Source organism: Nematolebias whitei, chromosome 17 (genome assembly GCF_014905685.2).
Source record: "Nematolebias whitei isolate Nwh7 chromosome 17, NemWhi1, whole genome shotgun sequence".
In the NCBI taxonomy this organism is placed as follows: domain Eukaryota; kingdom Metazoa; phylum Chordata; class Actinopteri; order Cyprinodontiformes; family Rivulidae; genus Nematolebias; species Nematolebias whitei.
In genome coordinates this window covers 4,664,296-4,673,720 of record NC_056514.1, presented here as the reverse complement: position 1 = coordinate 4,673,720, position 9,425 = coordinate 4,664,296, and positions in this window count along the sequence as shown.

Below are 9,425 nucleotides of genomic sequence, written 5' to 3'. Positions count from 1 at the left end.
CACCGACCCACAACATCCCGAGTTGAGGTCAGCAGCACACCACTCCCACTATAAACAGTGTTGGTGGCGTACCGCTTTCCCTCCTGAGACGCCGGATGGTGGACCAGAATCGCTTTGAAGCCATGCGGAAGTCATTCTCCATGGCCTCTCCGAACTCCTCCCATGCCCGAGTTTTTGCCTCAGCGACCACCCGAGCCGCATGTCGCTTGGACTGCCGGTACCCATCAGCTGCTTCCGGGGTCCCACAGGCCAAAAAGGCCCAATAGGACTCCTTCTTCAGCCTGACAGCATCCCTCACCAACAGTGTCCACCATCAGGTTCGAGGGTTGCCGCCGCGACAGGCACCGACAACCTTGCGGCCGCAGCTCTGGTAAGCCGCCTCGACAATAGAGGCACAAAACATGGTCCACTCGGACTCAATGACCCCACCTCCCTCGGAACATGTTCAAAGTTCGCCCGGAGGTGGGAGTTAAAACTCCGTCTCACAGGAGACTCTGCCAGACGTTCCCAGCAAACCCTCACAATACGTTTGGGTCTGCCAGGTCTGACCGGCATCCTCCCCCACCATTGGAGCCAACTCACCACCAGGTAGTGATCAGTGGACAGCTCCGCCCCTCTCTTCACCCGAGTGTCCAAGACATGCGGCCGCAGATCAGATGAGACGATGACAAAGTCGATCATCGAACTGCGGCCTAGGGTGTCCTGGTGCCAAGAGCACATATGGACACCCTTATGCCTGAACATGGTGTTCGTTATAGACAATCCATGACGAGCACAGAAGTCCAACAACAGAACACCACTCCAGGTCTCACTGTCGTTGCCCACATGAGCATTGAAGTCCCCCAGCAGAACAAGGGAGTCCCCAGGAGGTGCACTTTCCAGTACCCCCTCCAAGGACTCCAGAAAGGGTGGATAATCACAACTGCCGTTTGGTGCATAAGCACAAACGACAGTCAGAACCTATCCCCCCATACGTAGGCGGAGGGAGGCCACCCTCTCATTTACCGGGGTGAACCCCAACACACAGGCACCAAGTTGGGGGGCAATAAGTATGCCCACTCCTGCTCGGCGCCTCTCACCAGGGGCAACTCCAGAGTGGAAGAGTATCCAGCCCCTCTCAAGGAAACTGGTTCCAGAGCCAGAGCCATGCATAGAGGTGAGTCCGACTATTTCTAGCCGGAACCTCTCAGCCTCACACACCAGCTCAGGCTCCTTCCCCACCAGTGAGGTGACATTCCACGTCCCAATAGCCAGCTTCTGTAGCCGAGGATCAGACCGCCAGGGTCCCCGCCCTCGGCCACCACCCATCCCACATTGCACCCAACCCCTTTGGCCCCTCCCACAGGTGGTGAACCCATGGGAAGGGGGACCCATTTCTCCTCTTTGGGCTGTGCCCGGCCGAGCTCCATGGGTAAAAGCCCGGCCACCAGGCGCTCGCCCGCGTGCCCCACTTCCAGGCCTGGCTCCAGAGTGGGGCCCCGGTGACCCACGTCCAGGCAAGGGAACATTAGGTCTGTTTATCTTTCTCATCAAAAGGGGTCTTTGGGCTGCACTTTGTCTGGTCCCTCACCTAGGACCTGTCTGCCATGGGTGACCCTACTAGGGGCGTAAAGCCCCTGACAGCATAGCTCCTAGGGTCATTGGGACACTCAAACCCCTCCACCATGGAAAGGTGGCAGCCCATGGAGGGCATCCTAGAAGCTTTTGCCCCAAGTGCCACTGCCAGGCTTGGCTCGGGGGCAGGGGGGGGCACTGATCGGTAAAACCCTCCACTCTGGAGATGGAGGTGAAGGTGGAGACGGATGTCTTCAGCTTGCCGGCGCAGCTGCAGCCTTGTTCCAGTGTGATGTCACAGCTGGACAGCGAGGTCAGATGGGGTCAGGGCGACGAGGCGAGGCGGAGCCAACCTTGCCGCCAGATCATCCGATCAGGGCGGAGGGAGGTGGGGGACGGAAAGTCCCTTGGGTTAATGTAGCATTTTTATAAAAATTAATATGCTGCAATATATCAATGTAAATGGTTGATAACGAAAAATGTCAAATGGGCTATTCTCAGAAGATAAGATATGTCTCATGAAGGAGCAGACAGAGAGTAGAAGTTTGCAGTTGCGGGTGGCTTATATTTAGAGTGAAGAAAAATATATACATATTTATAACATTAGTGAAATCAACCATATGGCCATATAATGTGCAAAAAACAAACAACAACAACAACAAAACAAACAAATGGGGGGGGGGGGGCAATCCCACAGTTCCATAAGCAGCACACCCACACCCTTCAGTTCTTTCACCCCAAGCTGGGGTTGATTCAGGTCCCAAGCAAGTTACTTATCAAGTGCTTGGTTCAGCGCAGGTCGTGGGCTGACAAACGTCATAGTGGAGTGGGGACAAAATTGTTCAGTTGGCTGCAAGGAGCCTCCTACCAGCCTGGCAGGAGAAGCAGAAATCTTCGGCACTAAAAGTGCAATCCATTCTTTAGGCTCTAGACCTGGACCTTCAGCTCGCCATCAACCTGGCCTGCATAATAAAACAGGACCATTTTCTCAATAAATATATAATCAAAACATTCTAGTGTGCACACAATTTCAATAAATGGCACTCTTTGCACTATAAATAATTCCAACAATCATTTTCAGTCAATATGCATATTCAATAAATATAAAGTTCAATATAAATTATATCCATGAAAAATCCAATAAATATACACCATATAAATTAGTTGACATGAAGTGTAAAAAAAAAACAATCTAAACAAGTGCTCAATAAATATTTAAGGCACCTTATTGTTCTCCAGTTGGTTGTTTACAGCTAGTATGGGTGTCTAGATCTAAACAGCAGTTAGTGATTTCACAGCTACACAAAACAACCACTTAATGTCATCAATAAGCTAACCGATAAGTGACGCGCAGAAACACTCACCCGGCCCACGGTTTCTATCTCATATAACCTTTCTTTCATATCTTCTCGACTCGTGGTAGTTGGCTCCTGCAGCTCTGCTCCTCCCAACGCGTTCTCAACTTTCCTACTTCCCCGCTCCAGCTAATGTACCTAACAAATAGGCTGCGGTGGAGCATGTGACCCTGATACTCAACAGCAATTGGCTGTTCAGTAATCTTGCAAGAATTTATGATGGTACATTTGAACTATTGCAAGATTTGATAGATAAGAGGGAATAAAGAGTGGAAAGTCCAGAGAATGGAAGTTAAATTTACACCTGGGTTACACTAACATCCTCCTGGATTATGCCGGGCAGCTCCAAGAGGAGAGCACCGATGGCTGGGAGCGGTGTGGTTGCCGACTTGGGAAGATCCCAGGTGGCTGAATATCCATTTGGTCGCTCTTCTTCCATCACTACGTTCTCCAGGAGTGAAGGGGCAGCGAGGTTGTTTCCAGCGTCGCCTTTCTCGAATGAGTCATTTGATTCACTGCGTGACTCTGTGTTAAAGAAGGCGGTGGCGTCGACCCGTGCATAGCGTTCCGCCACAGAAAAAAACACTCAGCGGAGCTGCTGCCAACAATGCCTTTTTCAAGGAAATCATTCGATTACCGCAAGGAAAAAACACGTTAGAAAAGGCGGTGGCGTCGTCCAGCGGGTAACAGCCCGCCACGGAAAAGTACTCCTCGGCGCTTACCTTGAACAAGGCAGCTCGTCTGCTTCTCCTCTGGGAGGAAGAGCTCACCGGGACGGCAGGAGGTTGGCGTGGCGGAGACCCAGGCATCCTTAGCAAAGGTTGTGTCGGTCAAAGCTGGACAACATTTCCTTCTTCGTTCTACTTCTTCTGTTTTCAGAGAAGCTGCTGAAAATGGAGGTTCGCTTGATCTTGACCAATACACATCCTCAGTTCTGGGTTACATTAGTACATGTACTGACACCGTCTCCACTATCAGAAATGTTAAAAGCTACCCAAACAGAAAACCTTGGCTGAATGCAGAGGTGCGTACCCTGCTGGAAGCCAGGAACACTGCCTTCAGGTCTGGAAACTCAGAGGAGCTAAGTAGGACAAGAAAAGAGCTGGTTGCTGGTATTAAGAGGGCCAAGGGCACATATGCAAAGAGGATCGAGGGTCAATTCATCTCACAAGACCCTCAGAGCATGTGGAGGGGCATTAAGTGCATAACAGATTATAAAGGAAGGAGTGAACAATGCCCCAAAGACCCATCTCTGCCTGATGCCCTCAACAAGTTCTATGCACGCTTTGAAGACCCGAACAGACCACCCAGCACCAGACTCACCTCACCACCGGATGAAGAGCATCTCAGCGTGACCTCAGCAGAAGTAAGGAGTACCTTCAGGAGGATTAATCCGCACAAGGCAACTGGCCCAGACAACATCCCCGGAAAAGTGTTGAAGGAATGTGCTGATCAGCTCTGTGAGGTGCTGGCAGACATCTTTAACGCCTCACTTACCCTGGAGACAGTTCCCACCTGCCTGAAGACTGCCACCATCATCCCAGTCCCAAAAAGCTCTACAGTGACTGGTCTGAATGACTATCGGCCAGTGGCCCTCACCCCGATAGTCGCTAAATGCTTTGAAAAACTGGTCATGACTCGCATCAAAACAACCATCAACATCAACAAGGACCCTCATCAGTATGCATACTGTGAGAACGATCAACAGAGGATGCCATCTCCTCTGTGGTCCACACTGCGCTCAACCACCTGGAGCAGAAAAACTCTTACGTCCGTATGCTCTTTGTGGACTTCACATCCGCCTTCAACACCATGATCCCCCAAACCCTGATGGACAAACTATCCACACTAGGACTAAGCCCCTCCATTTGCAACTGGGTACTAGACTTTTTAACAAACAGACCACAGTTAGTGAGGATCCACAACCTCTCCTCCTCCACCATAACCCTCAGCACTGGCTCTCCTCAGGGATGTGTGTTGAGCCCCCTCCTGTTTACTCTGCTCACGTATGATTGTGCAGCTACCCATCCAGGCTGTCACATTGTAAAGTTAGCAGATGATACAGCGGTGGTGGGATGCATCACAAACAATGATGAGTCCAGCTTCAGGCAAGAGGTGGAACACCTGGAGAGCTTGTGCAAAGAGAATAACCTTCACATCAATGTGAAGAAGACAAAGGAGATGATTGTGGACTTCAGAAGGAACAAAAACATCTACACCCCCCTGAACATAAGAGGATCCGCAGTGGACGTGGTCTCCAGTCAGAGTCAGTCAGAGTCAGAGTTTCTTTACTGTCATTCGCACCTCATGTGGTACATGTGGTGGAGCGAAATTATGTACACAGGGTCCCAGTTACATCCAACAATAAAATGTATAAGAAAAACAGTAATAACATCTAAGATATGAACTAAGAAAAACATCAACTAAATATACACTAAGCACTCATAACATAAAACATTGAACATCAGCACAAACATGAACATGAGTCTGTGAGCAGATGTGCAGCATGAACACATCAACATGAAACAGATCAGCAGCAACATGAAACAGATCAGCAGCAACATGATATGGTTTTTCACAGTGATTATTCTAGTTAGAGATTCATGAGTCTAACAGCCTCAGGGTAGAAGCTGTTCCTCAGTCTAGTGGTTCTACACTTAATGCTCCTTAACCTCCTTCCTGAGGGGAGTGGGGCAAAAAGTGTGTGTGCTGGGTGGGTGGGGTCCTTCATGATGCAGGTGGCCCTCTTCCTGCATCTGGAGGTGTAGATGTCTGTGATGGTGGGGAGACTGATTCCAACAGATTTCTGTGCAGCCTTCACCACTCTCTGCAGAGCTTTTCTTTCTGCAGCTGTGCAGCCTCCATGCCACACATTGATGCTCGAGCACAGGATGCTCTCCACTGCACACCTGTAGAAGGAGGTGAGGACTGAGCTTCCCAGACCAGCTCGCCTCAGCCGTCTGAGGAAGTAGAGTCTCTGATGAGCTTTCTTGATCAGGCTGGTTGTGTTGTTGCTCCAGCTGAGGTTGTCATTCATGTGTACACCCAAGTACTTGTAGCTGGAGACCACTTCCACCGCAGATCCTCTTACAAGCTACAAGTACTTGGGTGTACACAGGATTTTTTTTGTGTGTGTTTTCATTTTTCTTGGGGCATTAAAAAGGCTGGAATTTTATTCTTATAATTTATTTATTCAAGAACTTTTCCACATGTCCACTCAGCTGGACAGCATACGTATCAAGATGTTTTACAAACGAAATACTGCATGTTATAATGTGAACATATTTTGCATTAAAAAAAACATAATATGCAAGAAAATGCCTTTTAAAAAGTTGTCCACTGCTGTGACCACCATGCATGAAAGGGTTGCCTCAGTGCCCCTCAATAACAAGTCTTTGTCATATTTATTAGATTTAAGTATATTTCTTTATCAACTTGATCTTAGCCAAAAGGCCGAGAAGCGATTTGGGGAGTGGTGGCGCAGAGGTTAGAGAGGTGGGCTTGTGATCCGAAGATCGCCAGTTCACGCCCCGGCCCCGACAACATCAAAATTGTGGGTGGGGTAGGTGAAACACCCACACTTGCCCCCACCCTCATTCGCCCCACTCTGGGCCCATGAGCAAGGCCCTTAACCCCCACCATGTGCTCCCTAAACAGGTCCCTCTTGAAAATGAGTTCTTGTGGCTCAATGAGACTAACCTGGATAAATAAAGGCTAAATGAAAAAAAATATATATTTCTTTATCAACTTTAGCTGTTTTATTTTATGTCATGAGAAATTGACAAGAATGTCTTTGGTCAGTGTGACCACCAGATGACTGGAACATTATGAACGTTCTATTTGTGCTGTCACTGAAAGTCAGTAGTGAACCATCTCATTAACTCCTTTGAAAATGAGTCATTGACTGAAAGTACAGTAAAGACTGGCTGCAGTGACGTGCCCGCCCTCCTGAGCCCATGTTTCACGTGAACAACTGCTGTTCTCCCTGCCTTTGGTTGTTCTTCTTCGTATCTGCATCTGAGGAGGAAAGCACGAGGAGGAAAATAAAAAGAACGGTTTTCAATTCTCTGCGACTCGGTTCTCATTGTTCGTTTGAAAGAGCTATTCAAAAGATCCGAGTCGTTCCTGAACGTCACATCTCTGGTCCTTGTGTAACTACGGAGCATCACGCGCACATTTTTTTTTTTTTTTTTTTTATTAAAGATTTTAATCACACATTACAAACATCTGTTTGCCAGGGGTATAGATATTAATGTAAAAGAGATAATATTCTAGTACAAAACATAAAAAACCATGAAATTATATTTACAATTTATACAGAGTTTAAATTCACAATTTATACAGAGTTTAAATTCACATTAAGCTTTTCCAGAGTTGAGATGGTTTTCATTGCCTTTTGGTTTTCCAGTCCATTAATTGAGGTGATGTATTGAAGAAGTTCTTTGCTGAAATGGGTTATGTTTGGTTTGGAGTTGGACCATTTTTTCTTGTGAATGTGAAACTTTCCCAGGAGAAGTAGAAGTTGGGTGAAGTGCAATAAGTCTTTATTCGTGCCTTTGTCTTCAAAGCATAGTATAATGTCTTTCTCTGTAAGCTGAATTATTTGTCCAGTTTTTTGCTGTATGAATTGTTGCACATCTCTCCAGAATGAGATTGTATGAACACATTGATAGAATAAATGAGAAATCGTTTCTATGTGTAGTTCACAGAATGTACAAGAATAGTCAATGTCAAGTTTAAATCTTTCCAGTGTTTTTTTAACAGGATATACATTATGAATAATTTTATATGAAACCTCTTTAACTTTGTTTGTTATGCAAAATTTTTCCCCATTTAACCACATCTGCTTCCAGTTAACTCCTTCAAATATGGAAGACCAGAAAAATCTACCAGGAGGCAGAGTGATCTTCTGCAGACAAGTTCTTATGAGTTTGTTGGAGCATGTTTTTTTTGTTACATCAATTCCATCCAGCATTACGGGGCTTCTAAGTTGGTCTCTAGGCAAATTGTTCACTTTTGTTCCTTTGAAGAGCTGCCTCATAGATTTTGGTAGAGCATCAAAAACTACAGCATACTCTTTAGGTGTTACAGGAATTTTAAGTCTAGTCAGAAATTCAGTGTATGTCATAAAGGTTCCATTATCATTTAATAGTTGTTGTACGAGCATAATTCCATTTTCCATCCAATTTTTGTAGTAAAGCGACTTGTTCTTATATAAAATATTCCCATTGTTCCAAATGCAATATGTAGTTGGGGAGAAGTTGTGTTTGTAGGCAAGTTTCCAAGACAGGAGAGCTTGTTGGTGAAATCTCGATAACTTAATAGGTAATTTTTCAATTTTATAATCACATTTTAATAAAAATTGGATTCCTCCTATCCGATTAAAAATATGGTTGGGGAAAGTGTTCCAAAGCGTATCTTTTCCTTTTAATAAGTTAGTTAACCATTTAATTTTAAAGGAATTATTTAGCATTTCAAAACTTAGGACATCTAGACCTCCAAATGTTTTATTATTACAGAGAATATCTTTTTTTAAGTAATGGCATTTATGTTTCCATATAAAGTCAAATAATGTTTTATCTAATTTTTTGCATACATCTTTTGGCATCTCTAATGATAAGGAAGTATATACAGATCTAGATATTCCCTCAGCTTTTGACAGTAGTACCCTACCATTTAATGACAGGTCCCTCATTAGCCACATGTTAAATTTGTTGTTATTTGTTGTATAATAGGGCCAAAGTTTGAGCTGCTACGCAAATTTTGATTCTTTTCAATATTCACTCCTAAGTATGTAAGTTGCTCTTTGACAGGAATATCATTAATTTCAGAAAGTGTGCAGTCTTTTAGTGGGAACAGAACAGATTTATTAAGATTCATTTTTAGACCTGATACTGAAGAGAATTCCTGGATACAGTCAACTGCATTCCTCACTTCATTTACATTAGCGATAAATAACGCAGTATCATCAGCCAGCTGTGATAACGTGAAGTGTCTGTCTAGAGTTAAGATGCCTTGGAATTGACCTTTTTTTACATGTATAGACATAATTTGTGTAACCAGAAGAAATAAGAATGGGCTTAGAGGGCATCCTTGTCTGATACCTCGATTGATATTAAACCTTCTCGTTGTCCCATGTGCCAGCTTGACCGAGCTGTTACAGCCCTGGTACAGGGTATTAATAGCTTTGGAAAAAAAATCTCCAAATCCAAAATGTTTAATAGACTTGAACATAAATTTATGACTTATGGTATCGAACGCGGCAGCACGGTGGCGCAACTGGTAGAGCTGCTGCCTCTCAGCAAGCAGGTCCCTGGTTCAAACCCCGGTCCAGGGGCCTTTCTGGGTGGAGTTTGCATGTTCTCTCCGTGCATGCGTGGGTTTTCTCCGGGTACTCCGGTTTCCTCCCACAGTCCAAAAACATGCATGTTAGGCTGATTGGTAACTCTAAATTGTCCCTAGGTGTGAGTGAGAGAGTGAATGGTTGTTTGTCTCTATGTGGCCCTGTGATGGACT